General features: G+C 39.9%; 1 protein-coding gene across 2 annotated transcripts in view; it reads left to right on the top strand.

Annotated features, from left to right (window-relative positions):
- The window catches only part of rab3c (RAB3C, member RAS oncogene family), a 171,339-nt gene that overhangs the window by 9,493 nt on the left and 141,914 nt on the right, over window positions 1-19,932 (top strand). The window lies entirely within an intron of this gene.

Below are 19,932 nucleotides of genomic sequence, written 5' to 3'. Positions count from 1 at the left end.
TAAGAAATAGTTTCCTCTTGAAAATCATCTGATATTTTGCAAAAAAAGATGATTTCATGCACATAATTATTAGTGAGGAAAATAAAGACTCAAGATTTGCATGTCTGAGAAAAAAATAGCTTTTTGCTGACATGGTAAACTGTAATTTTGTTTGTGAAGGAATATGAGCAGATTTTTTCATTAAATCTAGAAACAAACATGTAACATATGTTCAGCAACAGCAATAGACATACCTGCTTATAAAGCCCTGTGTCTGCTCAGTGTCAATGCTCTGACGCCAATGGATAATTTCATTATAAAAGCACAAAGACTCCGATTAAGTCATTTTCCTTATTAGACCAACTGTTTCTCTTCAGTCTGCACGAACTTTCAGTTGCATGCTGTCTGGTTTTAAGAAAAATTGAATTATTATGCATCTGCTTTACTGGGTCACACTGCAATATGGATATTTGTAACATCAGTCAATAACTGAACAGTTTTTAATATTGCTATAAGCTCAAATGTAAATCCTACCCAAAATTAAGTTGGATGACAAATTCAAATACAACATGTTGACAAAAATCAATCCTATTTAACATTCAGTTCCGTCAGCATTTTATTAAACCACCAAATAATAATAGTCAATGTCAAGTGATATTATTTTAACTTTTTAATTACATCCTCTTACACTGAGGCTCTTATTTTTGTTGTCATAACTGATATCCTGTTCCATATCATCCAGAAACTGAAAATGCACTTTGCGTAAAGCCCCTTTCTATTCTGTTTGATTGGATCAGATTGTATGGTCAGTAGAAAAGCAATAGTGCTCATCACTGACCTTTCAAAATGTTGCCTACAAAAATCTAGTCATTTCTGTGGAGCAGTCTTCCCTCTTCCAAATGGTAGTTTACTTTGACTTGGTGCCAGATTTAATTTCCAGGTGTGTCACAAGTGGTGAAGTGAGCAAACCGGATAAAGAGAGGACAGGTATCACACTGAAGTATTCTGAGGCACCATGTTAGGAACTTAAATGCATTTTTATCTTCACATTTTAATTTTAAGTTTTCAAATATAAATTTAATCATTATTTTAAATATATGTTGAATTCTTGCTCACTAAAATTTCACATTTCACAAATTTAAATTATTCTTTCAGAGCCAGCACGACAGTAATTATGAACTTTGATTGTTGTTAAAACCTTTTAGACCCATTTCATAAGGAGTGACATTTTCAACAGTTTTTGCAATGAGAATAGTGGAATGTGGGCTTGCCTGCTCCTAGTTTCTCTTGAGAAGGAGTTGGTGAGCTGCTCTTGAAATTTTTCTGTCAATTTATTCTTCTTTAGTCGTGGAACATGGATGTCACTGGCTGGCCAGCATTTATTGCCCATCCCTAGTTGACCTTGAGAAGGTGGTGGTGAGCGGCCTTCTTGAACTGCTACAATGCTCTTAGGGAGGGAATTTCAGTGTCTCGACCCAGTGGCAGTGAAGGAACAGTGATGTATTTCCAAGTTAAGATGGTGAGTGGCTTGGAGAGGAGCTTGCAGGTGGTGGTATTCCCAAGTACCTGCTGCCATTGTCCTTCTCCGAAGCGTTTGTGGGCTGACTGGGTGCTGTCTAAAGATCTTTGGTGAATTTCTGCAGTGCATCTCATCTGGCTTCTGAGTTCACAACTTCTAGTTTAAAAAAGCTATTAAAAGATTATTTGTGGAGTTCAGTTAAAAGTTTGTTTCATCCTAGGAGAGATAAGCCACCTGAGGAGATTTAAAAGCTTTGAATGGGCTTCATGAATGGGAGCTATATTAAATTGTTAGAAGTTTAATTTTATTTGATCTTCTTGTGTCTCCTGAGGTCTGCCAGTTATGAATGTTGGATGCTATGGAATAATGTTGGCAGGGAGATAAGGTAATATGGAGATCAGTGGGGATATGAGTTGGATTTGAAGTGGCATGGGACTAGGTAGGGTGAGGGGGGAATGGAGGTTAAGCAATCTTATGGTTTCTAAAGCAACTGTGATGAAGTCCCAGAGAATTGATGACAGGCTTCTAACCAGTGTGCATCAGTGCTTGCCTACTCCATTGACTGCCAAGGATCTGCTTCCTGCGTCAGTGTGTCTGACTGTAACACCTCCTCAATGTGAAAATTTCACTTTATGTTACTCTTTAAAGAAAGACAGGCCTGCCAAATCAGGTTTTCTCTTTGATAGTAATAAATCTGGCTGTAATTATAAAAGAAGTATGTTTTTACCATTCACACATGGCTTAGTAATTACACTCTGGTAAGAAGTCAATATTGTACCTGTAGAAGAGTGTAGAATCATTCACAGTAACTTGTAAATTTCCACATTATTCTGTGCACATGGGAATTCCCCAAGTTGCTGTTACTTCTGTGGTATAATAAGAATTCATGCAGTCAGTTTCACAATCATTACTATGGAAAACCTAGGGCACTGTATTCAAATTAACTAAGTTCACAAATGCATTAAAATGCATATGGAGGAGTTTATATACATGTGCGTTACAAATACAACTGGGGACAATTTTCTTTCCCTTTATGTAGTTAAACTACAATAGAGTAAAATGGGACAATCTGGAAATTTCTGTCAGTAAAACGATAAGCCCATAGGTTATAGGAGCAGAATTAGGCCATTTGGCCCATTGAGTCTGCTCCACCATTCAATCATGACTCATATGTTTATCAAACACATTCTTCTGCCTTCTCCCATAGCTCTTGATCCCCTTAGTAAGAATCTATCAATCCCTGTCTTAAATACCCTCAATGACTTGGCCACAGCAGCCTTATGTAGCAATGAGTTCTCCAGCGTCACCACCCTTTGGCTGAAGAAATTCCTCCTTGTCTCAATTCTAAGAAGTCATCCTGTCACTCTGAAACTGATGCTAACATTCTTTACTTGCAAATTATGTTGGTAGAAATTAATATAGTGTAAATGTATGAAATGTTGTCTTAATGTTTATCAATTTAAATTCACTTCAGTTATTTGCTAAAATTTAATTGTTGTTTTGCTGAACGACCATACTAGTAATTTAATATATTTTGGAGCAGAATAGCTGAATCTACAGTATTATTAATCCAATCAAATATTCATGATTTTACAAACATTGAGAAAAATCAATTACAGCAATAGCATTTAAACAACTAAATTAAAGGCCAGACATTAATTGGGAAGGCACCTTATTTTGTGAAATGAAATTCTTCCATATCTAGTGTATAGCTTTTAAGTTTCAAAACTGTGAACAGAGATTAATTTTTCAATCTTTGCAACAATTATCTGTAAGAAGTTCTTGATGGTTCTAAGTATTAGTTTTTGCTGCCTGTGATTGATTTAAAATCTTCATTTAGATTTCATTTTTGCATCCTGGATATAGATTTGTTTTCTAATTGTCAAATGCATTCAGGGAACACTCTACTATTGAGATTTATGCAAAGATTAAACTTGGAGTGTAAAGTGGGTGCTGAGCATTGTATAGATTCATTAATGCAATTTAAGTGAGTGGTTTCAATCATCTTGCCTTTGCTGCTTCTGAATTCACGTTACATTTACATCATAATTACAATATCAGTGTGAGTTCAAATCTCTTTAGACCTTCATTATAGTTCAATTTATATTGTGTGGTTTGTTAATAATTAACAAACCACAATGAGTGTTGTTCAATTTAAAAAAAAACAACTTGACACACCTTGAGTGTTCTATTGTGATTAAGCTTACTAGTCGTGACTTCTATTGACTCAGTCAAGTACAGTTGATTTTAAGTGTTGGATGTTGAAAATCAGTGCACTGAAACACAAAACCCAATCCACTGCATGGTTATTTTGTTATAGGTTGTATAAATTTAATCTAAGAAGGCTTGCCTCAGTCTGCGGTTTGCACTGCTAAAATTAAGATGTTATGAAATGTCATTTTTTGATAATTCTTGTACTTACTAGCATGTGAAATTGAAAGAGCAGTTTTTTTGCAACATTAATCATTATTCCCAAAATCTGGTGGAGCAAGATATTTAAGTGAAGTATTTATTCCAAACAATCACTTTTTAAAAATGGAATAATTAAAATCTTCTAGAATTTAACAGCAAGTTTTAGAATATTCTACAATATACTTTTCAGAGATTAGATTTCTTAGTGTAGAAACAGGCCATTTGGCCCAACAAGTCCACACCAACCCTCCAAAGAATAACCCATCCAGATTCATTCCCCTACCCTATATTTACTAATGCACCTAACACTATGGGCAATTTAGCATGGAGAATTCACCTGACTTGCACATCTGTATATTGTAGGATGAAACCAGAGCACCTGGAGGAAACTAACACAGACATGGGGAGAATGTGCAAACTCCACACAGACAGTTGCCCGAGGCAGGAATTGAACCTAGGTCCCTGGCGCTGTGAGGCAGCAATGCCAACCACTGAGTCACCATGCCGCCCAAGCTGTGTATGTTATATTTTGTTTGGTAATATTCAGTTTTAATCGGACTAATGCCTAACAGCCTTTTTGATTTTACTCTGAAACTATATTAATTTACCTCCTGTGGGAACAAATCAGCTCATCTCACTCTTCAGTCTTTTCCCAGTCTTTGAAAATCACAATTGAATTGGCCTTCATCATAAATATCAAGTCTTACTCTAAATCCATTCATGTATATGCTTCCACTATTCCAATCTAACAATAAACACCAATTGCCATTGCCTGTGAAGAAGATTCTGCTTAGTTCTTCAGAGGATATGTTAGTGGCTACCTAGCCCTTTTCTTCCAAACTCATCTATGCTGTTTGACTCTTCTTAAATGTAAATGCCTTGTTAGATATTGTTTATTCATACACACGCAGTGGACACTGCTGACAAGGCTTACATTTATTAACTATCCATAATCACTCTGGAAAAGGTAATCATGAACAGCCTCCTTAACAAATAAATGGTTTGCGTAATAAGTTCAGCAGACAATTCTGAACTGAGTAGACCAGTCTCTACTGGATAGTAGATTTCCTACCCTTGAAGGAAATTGATAATATGGATAGTTTTTTTTGCAAAAAATGGTTACATGTAACTGTACTGGTGGTTATACTGACTTTTTTTAATTCCAGGTTTTCGATTTGATTAATCGAATTAAAATCCCAGCAGCCTTTTTGGGGTTTGAACTCTTGGGCCTAATTTTAATTCTGTGTGAACAAATCAGATTTGAATGAATTGGAATCTCACTCAAATGTTTAGATCATTAATCCAGGCTTCTGGATTACAAGTCCACTAATTTAACCACCCTCCACATACTTTGTTCTGGAAAAGGAAAAACTATCCTGTCCTGCTCAATCTGTCCTCTTGGGTAGTCCATAAGAACATCAGAAATAGGAACAGGCATAAGCTGTTCAGCCCCTCAACCCTACTTCACCATTCAACAGGATCATGGCTAATGTGACAGTCCTCCAGTCCACTTTCCTGCATTTTCCCCATTACCTATGATTCCCTTATTGAGCTAGAGCCTGTCACAAGGATTCTGCCCCACGGCTCTCAGTGGCAAGGAGTTCCAAAGAGACACAACCCTCTGAGAAGAAATTCCTCCTCATCTGAAATTGGGCCCCCTTTATTCTGAGACTATGCCCTCTGGTCCTAGATTATCACATGAGGGGAAACATCCTCTCAGCATTTACCCTGTTAAGACCCTTAAGAATCTGATATGTTTCCACAAGATCACCTCTGATTCTTCTTCTAAACTTCAGTGAGTAGAGTCCTAACATGATTAGCCTTTGCTCATAAGATAACCCCTCCATACCAGGGGTCATCCTAGTGAACCTTCCCTGAACTGCCTCCAATTAAATTATATTGCTCCTTAAACAAAAGGACTAAAACTGATCTCAGTACTCCAGATGTGGTCTCATTAGCACCCTGTGCAGTTGCAGTAAGACTTTCCAACCGCTTTGAAATAAGAGTCCATGTTTCATTGGGCTCCTGAATACTTGCTGCATCTCTGAGCTAGCTTTCGATGTTTCATACACTAGTATCCCCCCAAATTCCCTTTGTGTTACAGCTTCCTGCAATTCTCCATTTAAATAATACTCTAGATACATGGTTCCTGAAGAAGGGCTTATGCCCGAAACGTCGATTCTCCTGCTCCTTGGATGCTGCCTGACCTGCTGCGCTTTTCCAGCAACACATTTTCAGCTCTGATCTTCAGCATCTGCAGTCCTCACTTCCTTCTAAATACATCCAATCAACTCTGATTCAAACTTTATAAATATTCTCTACATTTCTTTAATCCTTTTTTTTAATATTAGCGATGAGATCCACACACTTTATTGAAGTTGGGGTCTATCCAAAAAGTTTCTATCATAATTTTAAAATGCCTTTTCACTTTAGTGTTCATGTATTCCTTCAGAAAAAAGCCTCAAAGCATTTAAGATCTTTTCAACTCCTGTTGCTAATTTTAGTGATGTATGTATCTGTTATCTCTGATGTATTTCTTTCAACACTCCATCTGGTTTTTTTGCCTGCCAGGGAATACATGGCCTTTTATTCCTCCTGCCAAAATAAACCATCTCACTCTTTGTTAATCCACCCACTCTGGAGCTTGCCTAAGTCCTTTTAACATTTTATTATGGTCTTCCATACCATTAGTTACTTCCTATATTATGGCTAAACTTCAGAATCCTTCATTATCTGTGAAATGACTTATAACACTGTTAATGAAAGGTTCTATATTGCAAGTAGATTCTTTGTTTCATATTCCCAATTTGATATCATCTGTAATTTTACTCCATTTTAATCCTGACCACTATTATAAACAACAATAATTGCAGAGCCCTAAGTGACACCACTTTCTGACATTCCAAAGAACTTAAAAATGCTTCTGTTTTTATGCTCCATCGACTTCTTTCAATCCATTCTGCTATCTAACTCCCTGATTCTGCACAGTCTGTGCTTGTCAATCTAAGCCATATTTTTGAAAGGCTCTGGAAGTCCATATCAATCACATCTACTGTATTTCAGTTGCCTTTTTGTTGTTTTTTCAAAAACACAAGGTTGGTTAAAGATTGCAAAAGTATTTTCTTGTGTAAATGTTAATATGGTGTTTTCATTTGTGGGTATTCCAAAACTAGGGACCATAAATATAAAATAAGCAGAAACTATTTTGTTTCAAAGGGCGTGGGTTTCACTGGCTCGGCCAGTATTTATTGTCTGTCCCTAACTGCTCTTTGAGAAGGTGGTGGTGAGCTGCCTTTTTAACCTGCTCCGGGCTATGTCCTGTAGGTGAACACACAGCACAGTTAGGGAGGGCATTCCAAAATTTTGACCCAGCAACAATGAGGGAATGATATAGGTCCGAGTCAGAATAATGTTTTGGCTTGGCTGAGAACTTGCAGGAGTTGGTATTCCCTTGTGTCTGCTATCCTTGTATTTCTGGATCTGGATTTGGATTTGGAAGATGCTAACAAAAGCAATTGTGTAAATTGCTGAAATTACAGATGGCACTTAATGCTGCAATTGTGGAGGAGGGAGTGATTGTAGATGTGATGCCAATCAAGTGGGCTGCTTAGTGCTGGATGGTGGCAAGCTTCTTATGTGTTGTCAGAACTTCATTCATCCAGACAATTGGCAAATATTCCATCACATTCCTGGATTGTCGAATTTGCCACATTTTGAAATAATTGAGGAGAATAGCATAAATGCCTTTAAATGGAAGACTGATAGTTACGAGACAAAGGATTGCGTGATAGAGAGAAATGAGGTAAGGAAGATCAAGTAGAGCACAATCACTGTCAAAAAGTAGTTGGATTGCATGGCTTATTTCTGGCTTTTATATTTATGCAATTGTCTTCTACTATAATAGTTGCTTCTTTGGAAAAGTCTTTAATAAAAACTGAGTCAACATATATATTCAGTACTCTTACCATTCAAGTATCATCTCCTATAAGCTCATCTGAAATGTCAACTTCAGAGAAGCTGTCAGTTTCTAACTGAATAGCTCAGAAGATGGATCGTCAGTGTGATTGATTGCCTATGGGCAATTTGGACAGCTAGTGATGAAAATAATGTAAAGGAGAGAAAAGAAAACATAAAAGATGATCCTTTTACAATTCATTCTCGTACAGAAGGATGTAGAGTTGTGCTGGAGAGGAACAGAAATGCAGATAAGTGAAAAATAAATTACTCCTTTTATTGCTATGTGAAGTAAAAGAAAATTTGTGTATTTTCTTGCCATTTCCACTTGACTGTTTTGAAACCTCATTCAGGTATGGATTTGAATGCTTTGAATATGCTTTGTTTTGTTGAAGTGGTTGTTTACTTGTGTGTTTTGACAATTTACTGACATTGCTTATGCATCAAGTTGAGCTATAATGCTTATGCTGGGTATCAGGTGAGAAGACAATTGAACATGTGTCTGTTCTGCTGTCAGTGATAATTTAAATAGTTCAATCATCTCAATCTGTTCTTTTTACATTTAAATAATTTATACTGGACTTGCAATTTCCATGAAGTTCACCATTGCATGTTATAAGTGGAGAATGCAAATAAAGATTGCTTAAATAAATGGGGAACCTCATTAAACTGTCAACATTATAGAGATTTTATAAAAAAACATTCTTTACTTTTTTTAATTTTGATAATGACAGTTCCTACATCGGGGAAAGAGAATGCTGCCAGCATGTTTTGCATCTATTCAATCATATATCAGCTTTACTCTATTTCTACAGATCCTAACACATTGCTAAATACATTATCAGGCAGGTGCATGTGTATATGGAATACTGGCTTCTGTATCAAGGAGTAATAGGACATTTTCTGACCTGACAGCACTGCAAATAAAAATGGTGCAGACTGAGCAAGCATGTTCATACTCATTTATCTCACAATCCTAAAAAAAGCAAAGTATATTGATGTTGGAGATCTGAAATCAAGAGTGCTGGAGAAACACAGGGTCATGCTGGACTCTAATTGTTAACTCCACTTCTTTGCCCACAGGTGCTGCCAGACCTACTGAGTTCCTCCAGCATTTTCTGGTCTCATAACATGGTTACACAATCTCTCAATCCTGTTTTCCATCAGGCATAGTGCAGTTTCTGAAGCTTACTATTGCAAGGTGATTTCAGCTGATTTTAGAGGAAAATAGAACTGTTTGGTATAATGTCTACTGTATTCCAATGTGTTGTATTATAAAGGCTACTTACGCTTTCTGTCACAACTGAGGCATCACATCTGCTAATGCACATTTCTCTGTTCCATTTTAAAACCTTAATAAACACATGAACATTTCAGTGGGCAAAAGTATTCTCCAGAAACATAGTACAAGAATCATGGGGATTCAGACCCCACCTATTTGCAGAAATAATGGCAATTACAGTGACTTAATTAGGCTTGATAATCATAGGCATTTCATTGAGAAAAAGCCTGTCGTAATTTAAGTTTTCTATCCTGAGAACAAAATCTCTTAATTTGGGAGAGAGAAGCCTGTTTGTATAGGTATAAATATATGTGCATTTTCATTTCATTAATTACCAATTTGTTGTCTTAGCTACCCCTTTTGCAAATAACGTGTGCCTAATCAGGAAACTCAATGCTTCAAAAATTCAACAGCAAATCCCTAGCAGCTAGCTGTTGGGTTGAGGCCTCAACCTCCAGCTGTGTGAATTCACAGCTATGCCAACCATCCTCCTTCACTTCAGATGCAACCAGTACATAATTGAGCATGAGGACTTACTCGTCCTTACAACCACCCAACTAAGCAACCACATACCACCAGCACAGGAATATCAGCTTCATGCTCGCAGGCTGGCTTGGCCAGCAGAATCTCTGGCGGACGTTTTAGATTAGCAGGCAGCGGCAGCCAGTAGCTTCTGGTTCAGAGGGAAGACTTTGACGTGGAGAGGAAAACTACATTAATATTGTAGGCAAAGCAGCAGCTGATGCGGCAAACAATTCCTTGCCTGTGAGAAGGAAAGGGAAGCTATCTTTAGTGGGGCAGTGGGGGACTCCAGTCAGTTAGGGTGGCCGACTACAATCCGTTCAGAAGCTGGGCCATTCATAATCTGGTGTAGTTGGCCATGAATAGTCGGATAGGAGACAGTGAGGGCTGCAGATCAGAGACTGCACTCTGGAGATCAGAGTTGAGTGGGGAGCTGGAAAAGCACAGCAGGTGAGGCAGCATCTGAGCAGCAGGAAAATTGACACTATAGGGCATAAGCCCTTCATCAGGAATGAGGCTTGTGGGTCGGGGGAGCTGAGATAAATGGGAGGGGGAGTGCAGCTGGGGGAAGGTAGCTGAGCATGCAAAGGTAGATGAAGGTGGAGGAGAAGGTAATAGGTCAGAGGAGGGTGGAACAGATAGATGGAAAAGATGATGGACAGGTCAAGGGGGTGGTGCCAAATTGGAAGCTTGGGACTGGGATAAAGTGGGGGGATGCAGAGGGGAAATGAGGAAATTGGTGAAGTTCACACTAATCCCATGTAGTTGGAGGGTCCCGAGGTGGAAGATAAGGTGTTCCTCCTCCAGGCATTGAGAGGTTAGGGTTTGGCGATGGAGGACACCCAGGACCTGCAAGTCCTTGAGGGAGTGGGAGGGGGAGTTGAAGTGGTTCGGCCAAGGGGCGGTGGGGTTGGTTGGTGCAGGTGTTCCAGAGATATTCTCTGAATGATCCACAAGTTGGCGTTCTGTCTCCCAGATATAGAGGAGACCACATCGGGTGCAACTGACACAGTAGGTGACATTTGTGGAAATACTGGTAAATTTCTGTTGGATGTGGAAGGATCCTTTGGGCCCTTGGATGGAGGTGAGGTGAGAGGAGAGGTATGGGTGCAGACTTTGCACTTGCTGCAGTGGCAGGGGAAGGTGCTGGTAGTGGGCTGGCGGAGGATGTGGATCTGGCAAGGGAGTCAGAGGGAATGGTGTCTCCATCACGCAGATAGGGATGGGGAGGTAAATATCACTGGTGTTGGGGTCTGTTTGTAGATGGTGAAGGATGATGTGATGTATCCAGAGGTTGATGATGTGGAAGCTGAGGACCAGGGGGTGTCTGTCCTTGCCAGATCCATGCCTTCCACCAGCCCACACCCCACTACGTGCACCCTCCCCTCCCACCATAGGAAATGCAAAACCTGCCTCATTGCTGATGAAGAGCTTATGCCCGAAACATTGATTCTCCTGCTCCTCGGATGCTGCCTGACTTGCTGTGCTTTTCCACACCACAAGCTCTAATATGAGCAGTCAAATGCTGGCTTAGTGAAGATCCGCACTGTTCCAGTCCAGGATTTGACCTGGTTGGTCAGTCAGTTGGGGTGGGATTAGTTAGTTGGCCAGGCAGGGTCTGTACACAGTCCTGAGGATTTTAATGTGTCAGCCCATATCGACACTAAGGCTGTCGATGGCTTAGGTCTGGGAATTGACTTCAATATACTGGGTCGCTGAGGGATTGATCAAAGTGATATGGACAATTGGAGAGAGAGTGGGGCATTTCAGTATTTTATAAGGATCTATATGGCCCTGGTGAGAGCAGAGGGGGTTAAAAGCAAGTTGTGGTCATTCTGGCCTTGATATGGAAAAGTGCAGAGCCAGCTAGGAATGAGGCTGGTGGGCCGTGGGAGCTGAGAGGTAAATGGGAGGGCGTGGAGCTGGAGCGGGGGGAGGGGGAATGCAATAGGTAGATAAAGTGGCAGGGGAGAAAGCTAGGGTAGAGGGATTGACAGCCATGGACTCTGAATAAAGCGGGTATATTAATTGTTAAGTAAAATGAGGGGAGAATAAAGGGTCATCAGGGAAAGAGTGATCAAAACACCAATAAGGGATGTGAAGAATAGGAGACATTTCATCATGAGGTATAGGTGGAACGTGGAAATCATTAATACAAAATGAACAGTTCAAACATCCAATTGATATGGACAAAACAGCATCTAAAGTGGGAGGCTACATTAAAGCAAAGAATGGCAGACACTGAAGATCTGAAACAAAAACAGAAATTGCAGAAAAATCTCAGCAGGTCTGGCGACATCTGTGGAGCGAGAAAACTGCATTAACGTTTCAAGTCCAGTGACCCTTCAGAATTCAGACCTGCTGAGTTTCTCCAGCAATTTGTTTTTATTTCTGAAGTGGGAGGAGGAAGTAATTGGAATGTGAAGCCTTTTAAGGACCTGTCCCAATAAAGTAGAGTCCTGTCATCACCCAGTGCTACACATCTGTTAACTCCTAGTTGAACAAAAGTTTGCGGCAGGGGAATTGGAGGCCAGGGTAAGGGTTTAGTTTTCAATGGGCATCCTCCCTTTATTGACCGACAAACATGACAAGTTTTGCAAGGCCTTCATAAGGTGTGGGAAACCTATACACCTTGCATTTAATCACTAAACCACCATATAGTTATAGTTGGCTCAGGTTTAACATGGCCAGGATTTAACCAGCAGTGTGCTGTTCTGCCATTATCACCAGAATCATGTACTGCTTATGTTCTGTCTTTTTCCAGTTTCCCAGATGAGAGAAACATGTGACTGGGCAGTAAGCAGAGTACATCAGAACCCAATATCAGTGTCCCAGGGTTCTCTGATTCCACTGTCTCTGGGTTCAGGCAGGACCAAGGGCAGGGTTAGAGCTTGAACCAGGAGCCACTGGTTTTGGTTCTGCCCCACATGGCCGGGGAAACTGACAATGCAGTAGGTACAGACAACCTGTGAAAGAGTCCCCTGTTTAAACAGGGCAGTTCTGTATCTGTTCTGCCAGATATCCTTACCAATAATAAAAACATAACTTTTTCACTGTGTATTTCAAATTACAGTGGCTTCACTTTATTTACCTGTACAACATCAGTTGTTGAGATACACTTAATCAAAGAGCTAACTGTACTATGGTACCTCATGGTTGACATATTTTGATGGTTACAGGAAGATGAGGAACATTTCTTTATTGTGGAAGGAGCCATGTTGTGGCTTTGCATTTATTCTTTATGAATTTTCATGGTAGGGTTCAATATTGTATGCATTGCCTTGTGGGAAATGGCTGAACCTAGAGGCTGAGCTGGCCTTCTCTCTATGCATTGTAAACAATATTGTCCCATGTTGCTGAACAGAGATAATTGAAATGTAGGTGAACTCAAACTTCTGTAGGAGCCCTTCTAACCAACATCCGAAGACGGTCACAAATTTGAACAGTTCTGACACTGCCCTTAACTTTGTCACTTTCTTATCATAACTGACTAATCCCACCTGTCCCCCATCACCAGGAGCTCAGACGCTTTACACCTCCATACCCCCCAATAGCACCTTCTGTCCCCTCCTGGGTCCCTCTTGCACTCCTTGACTCAAATTGACAACTTCCACTGACCCTGTCCAATGCCTCTATAAATGTTGCCATAAACATCCCATAAATGATGCATGTCACCTTTAAACAATTATGAACTGAGTGGAACAAAATTTTCATTTGCCAATCATTTTATTTTATAGATAGGATATGATTAAAAAGGCTTATGTCAAGGAATATGCATGGCTTGCAATGTGTTACAAGTGGGAAACCTCCATAGTTTGAGATGCTCAACAAGCCACTTACATTATCTCCGCATGTCAGCCCACTGTCAGGAAATCAAAATTTCACATCCTGCCCAATTAATTCCCCCTTCATGGCACATTTCTAGTTCTTGAGAGCTCCACATAAATGTCCTCACGGGTGTCAATTGGCTCATTAGTGAGCTGAATCAACATCCCACTGACATCTAAGCAGTACCTGGCTGTCTTATTCTTTCTACCTCCCTTCACACTTCTTTAGATTAACCTTCATTCTCCATACCCATTGAGCAAGGTTTTGAATATTTTCTTGCATTTTGTTGTCTATTTTATGCCTCTCCATTTGATATTGCCACAAAATTTAAAATTACAATTCTTGAGCCCAAATCATTTATGTAAATGATTCGAGCATTAGATTTTTTGGACTGCTACTTTCTACCTATTGCCAATCTCTATCATTCACCCCTATTGTGTGGCCAACTCACTCTCCATTCTGTTACTTGTTACTGACTCCACATGCTCTGACCTAGTTATTCTAATCAAGGCCCTTTGAAAGTCAAGCCATATTGCATTACTCAAATACTTTGTATTTTCTTCAGAATTTACGAATATTGATCAAGTACAGCTTTCCCTCTGAGATCTGAGCATTCCTCTATGATTTCAGTTTTTCAATGTTTTCTATTATGTCTTTAAAGGTTAATTACCTTTCTGACTACCAATGTCAAGCTAATTGGTCTCTCGTTCTCTCTCTAGACTTGTTCTGTCTCAATTTTTAAATACAACAATGACATTAGAAAATGGAATAGCTAATGAACGTTTTTGTTAACATGTGTCTCTACTTCTACTTTTCAATATGTGTTGATGCAATCCATCTAATTCCATCTTCAAGAAGATGGATTGATTTATTCATCATCTTGCCCCTTTCTTGACCTGGGATCCACTGAGACAAAGTAATTAATTCACATTTCTTCCATGTCACTATCATTAACTGTGAATTTATCCTATGTTTCCTTTAGTTGCCCTATACACAGCTTAAGATCAAATCAGTATAAGATATAGAAGCAGAAATAGGCCAGTTAGCCCATCCAGACTGCTCCACCATTCAGTAAGATTGTGGCTGATCTGAAAAGCCTCAACTCCACCTTCCTTCCTTAGTCCAATGATCCTCGATTTCCTTACTGATTAAAAATCAGTTTGGAGCTTTGAATATATTGAATGAGCTAGCCTTGACAGCCCTCTGGTATAAAGAATTCTCCAGATGCACCACCCTCTGACAGGAAAAATCTTCCTCAACTCTGATCAACCCCTTAGTTTGAGAATATACACTTTGGTCCTCAAACCTCCCAGAAGGGGAAACAATATTTCAGCATGTTTCAATATGGTCACTTCTCATTCTTCAATGAGTACAAGCTTAATTCACTCAACTTCTCAGAAGAAAACCATCCAGGTTTGAAATCAATGGACGTCTGCAATGGCAGTATATCTGCTCTTAGATAAGAGGTCCAAACCTGTTCACAATATTCCAGCTGTAGTCCGACTAGTGCTTTATCTAGTCTCATCAAATCCTTCCAGTTTTTATACTCCATTGAAATAAAGGCCAACAGTCCATTTGACGTCCCAGTACCTGCTGTGCTATAGCATAAGGAGCCCAAGTTCCTCTGGGCTGCAGCATTCTGCAATCTTTTCCCATTCAAATACTGTTCCGCTTCTCTGTTCTTCTTCTTTTCAATTGTATTATTTTGTATATGCTGAATATGTAACTATTTCCATTTAGGATCCTTGATAATGTAATTTTGTAGATCCTCTCTGCTTTCCTGAGTGTCTGAAGACTTGCATAAAATGAAGTAATGTGGGTGCTGGATATCTGAAATAGAAACAGGAGGTGCTGAAGAATCCTATTGGACTCAAAACATTGACTCTATTATATCTTCACAAATGCTGCCAAACCTGCTGGGTTTCTCCAGTATTTTCTGTTTCTATGGCTTGCAGACATTTGTCCTAACCTCTTTCTACTTTTCCTTTTCCTGTGAACTTTAGTACATTTTTGTTTGTTCTTCTATAGTATTTCATTATTGTCTAGTCTGTTCTTGCTTTTAATGGAATGTATTTCTCCTGAAGTCTACTGATCTTTTTAAATATTTCCCACTGCCTATCTGTCCTTGTCATTTTTTTTCAAATTTACCTTCTTTAGCCTTATTATCACCCCTTCGAAATAATTAGAATTTCTCAATTCATTACTTTGGAATTTATGATGGTAAAATGGAAGGTCAAGTGCAGGTGGAAATTATACAGTGAATGGCATAACCCTTAGGAGTAATGATATGCAGAGGGATCTGGGTGTGTAGGTCCATAGGTCACTAAAGATGGCAGTATAGGTAAATATGGCATACCTATGGCATGCTTGCCTTCATTGGCAGGGGTATTGAGTATAAAGATAGGCAAGTTATGCTGCAGCTTTATAGAACTTAAGTTAGACCACACCTGGAATATTGCATACTACCACACTAACAGAAGATTGGATGCTTTGGAAAGGGCAGAAAAGGCTTACCAGGATGTTCACTGGTATGGGGAATTTTAACTATGAAGAAAGGTCAATTTTACCAGTTTCCTCATTTTCCCCTCCCTGCACCTTATTCCAGATCTAACACTCCAACTCAGCACCACTCCCTTGAACTGTCCTACTTGTTCATCTTCCTTCCCACTATCCACTCCACCCTCCTCTCTGAATTATCAGCTTCATCTACCTATTGTATTTCCAGCCACCTTCCCCCAACCCCTCTCCTTCCATTTATATCTCAGCCCCCTTGGCTAACCCCCCCATTCTCTTTCCACCGCCCCCCCCCCCCCACACACACACACATTCCTGATGAAGAGATTATGCTTGAATCTTCGACTGTCCTCCATCCCAGATGCTACCTGACCTCCTGTGCTTTTCCAGCATCACTTTTTTTTTCTGATCTCCAGCATCTGCAATCCTCATTATTTCCCTGGGTTTGTTTTCACTGGAACAAAGGAGGTTGAGGAGTGACCTGATAAAAGTTTATTAGATTGTGAATGGCATGGATAACATTGAAAATATGAGGCTTTTCCCCAGGGTGAAGGGGTCAACTACTAGGGGACACCGGTTCAAAGTACAGGGGGAGTAAGTTATTAAGAGATGTGTGAGGTAGGTTTTTCACACAAAGGGTAATGAATGCCTTGAACATGCTGCCAGAGGAGGTAATGGAAGTAGACACAATAGCAGCATTAAAGAAGCACCTGGTCGAATACATGAATAGGAAGGGAATGGAAGGATAAAAATCCTAAGTGAAGACATTTTTGGTGTGAATGGGCAAAATAGGTCGGTGCAGGCTTGGTGGGCTAAAGGCCCTGTTCCTGTGTTGTTTTGTTCTTTTATACCCTAAACAGATCTTTCGATTTTACCCAAATTATATTTCTGACTAACTTCAGAATTGAAACTGCTAAAAGGCAGTAATCCTTTAAGTTCTCAATGTTATGATGTCTCTTTCCAAATTAGCCTTGTCATTGAACCAAATAAGAAGGTAGTTGGGACAGTGAATAGGCTAAAAGTTTGTTAAAAGGATATAGCGATAGGGCTGGCTATACTTAAACATGATGAATTACTAGGCCCAGGTGGGATGATGTACGTGTATTAATTTTGGAATTACTGAGCATATCTTCCAATTCTCCCTAGATAGTGTGAACAACTGGAAAATTGCAAATGCTGTACTTTTGTTCAAAATGTGGTGTGAGAATAAACCCAACAAAATGGTAATTTTAACCATGGTATACGGAATCTTTTGCAAATGTTAATCCAGGACAAAATTAAGCCACACAGCCAATTAAGAAAAGTCAGCATGGATTTGTTATAGTAACTGACTTGATTGAGCTTGTGATGAGATTATGGGGAAAGTTGATGAGGGCATTGTAGTTGTTGTGATTTATATAATTTCCAAAGGAATTTGATTAAAATTTTGCATCTTAGATTTTTCAGCAAACGTTGAAGCCCATGGAATGAAACTGTGATACCTGGGTATGAAATTAGGTAAAGAACAGGAAACATGGAATAGTGATGAGTTCAGGAGATGGGGTGTTGGAACTCAGACCACAGTTTATTGGCATACATATTAAAGACACAACACTTTAACATTGAAGGGGATGGTGATAGGCTTCAGAGCTCATACCAAATTGATAGAATAGGTGAATTTTGAGGTAAATCGCATTTTTAATGCGATCAAGCATGAAGTGATTTGGTTTGGAAAAGCAGAGAGCCAATATAAAATCAACACTGAGACCTGGGACTAAATGGTCACATACAGTCCCAGGTTGAGAAAGCAGTTAAAAGTCATTAGGGGGTCCTCAGCTTTATAACTAGGAGTTTTGTGCAGAATTTTAAGATGTTGGTCGGGTTCAGGCCTGGCAAAGTTTAATAGAATTCTCCAGATCGTTTTCCCATCAATATCCATCCACCCAGAATTGAGCAGCAAACTTAGGCTCATCTATGCCTCTTATGTGGCCCACCTGTCTTTCCACTTACTAGCCAATTCTTGCCTGGCAGCTGTGGGAGATCAGGAAGGAGTGAGAAGTCTTGTAAGAAATCTATTGGAAGAATGGGAAGGGTTGCAGCCTCCTCCATCAGACCCCTTTCCCAATCAGATCTCCAACCGTGGGTATTCCCAGTATTTTGCAATATAATCCCTGCCTCCTCATTACCTTCTCTGAATGAGCTCCCAAAGTAAACTGCGCCATCAGCTTCTGGCACTTAATTCTGTGGCACTGGATGTAGTGCCAGCATTGGCCACCACTCCAAGTGGCACTGCAGGGACAGCAGATTTGCTGACCAGCCAAGTGGGACTATCCTACTAGATTGGTGCCGAAACTCCATCTCCAGTTAAGGTGACTGCAGAGTAGATATCAGAAATGAGGGGTGTGGGAAAGCCCGTTGTGTGAAAAATTTTCCTCATCGCGTGCACGTGCAAGAAAATTATGAACATTTTATAAAAGCCTGATTTTGGTCCCAACTGGAATGTAGCATCCAGTTCAGGAAGCTGGGTTTTAGAAGGAATGTGAATACCTGAGACAGAGTGCAGAAAAACGCACAGAATTGCTACAGGGGCCTGGAACAGCTGGAGCTATTCACCTTGAAATAGAGAAGTTTGAAGGAGATTTGACAGACGTGTTCAAAATCATGAGGGGCCTAGTCAATGTGAATGGAGTGAAACTTCCCATTAGCAGAAGGGTTGGGAACTAAAGGATGCAAAAGGATAGATGATTAACAAAATAACTAAAGTCACCATTTGGAATTGTTTCTAATGCAGTGCATAGTCAGGATACAGAATACACTGCCTCAAAATGTGGTGAAGGCAGATTTAGTCATTGTTTTGTAAAGGGAATTAGATAAGTACTTAAAGGAAAACTAAATGGTGAAAAGCAGATTGTTCCAACAGAGCCTGTGCAGATTTGACAGAGTGAAGTGCCTCCTTCCACGCTTCTATGATTTTTGATTATGCACGGGAAAGGATGCATTGGTGGAGAGGCACAGAAAAAGTGAAATGTCAAAGCTATTTTGATAAAACTTAACACCAATAAAATAACTTGCCACCAATGTGAAGGCCAATTAATATACAAGAAGCTATGTAAAGCAAGTTAAAGATATTGTGTAGAATAGGTTATTATCCTGAAGATTACAGTATTTCAGGTACTGTGGGCAAGCCACACAATTGAATAGAATAGAAATTTATTGTCACGTGTACTTTTACATGAAAAAGTAAAAATGAAATACTGTTAAAATGTTTTAGGAGTCACCCTACCATGATGGCCTCAATGACAGAAGTCCTACATAGTAATTTTAAAAAATTGTAAGATAAAGACAAAGTTCATCTCAGCTTAGTTAATGGCTCCTGGGCTCAGGGAAAGCCAATTTTTAAGGAACGATAGGACACCCTGAAGACACCGCCAGAATGAGACAGCCATTCCGGGCTGCTGGAATACTGGGCAGGACACCTGAAGAGTACTATGCTGGGCCAAGACCACCATCCAGGACGCTGGAATGTGCAGAACACGAAACATGAAGAAGACTTCCACAGTGGGACAAGACCACCATGCCGGAACAGGACCACTACACTGAGCCGAGACTACCTTTCTCCTCCTTCAGTCATCCATGCCTGCCTGCAGGCCTGGAGCCTTGGCATAGCCTGTGGGTCTTAGCTGGGATACCCTGAGCTGGGGTGGAGCTGTGTCTGACTCGTCTTGGTGTTGCTGCTGCCGGAGGCATTTTCCTTCACACACCATTCACCAGGCTTTACAGAAGAAAACTAAAAGAAGAGAGCGACAGTATCTCCTTCTTAACACAGCATATACTGGATTGGATATAATCCACTGGAATGGAATAGATAAACTAGGCCCAATGCAAAATGATACCGTGAGTTGTAGTTAATTGAGCTGGAGTGGTATTGAGTGAAATGCTGCTA

The sequence above is a fragment of the Chiloscyllium punctatum genome, chromosome 1, assembly GCF_047496795.1.
Source record: "Chiloscyllium punctatum isolate Juve2018m chromosome 1, sChiPun1.3, whole genome shotgun sequence".
NCBI classification, from domain to species: Eukaryota; Metazoa; Chordata; class Chondrichthyes; order Orectolobiformes; family Hemiscylliidae; genus Chiloscyllium; species Chiloscyllium punctatum.
The sequence above is the reverse complement of the archived record's forward strand: the minus strand, read 5'-3'. Positions and strand labels throughout refer to the sequence as shown.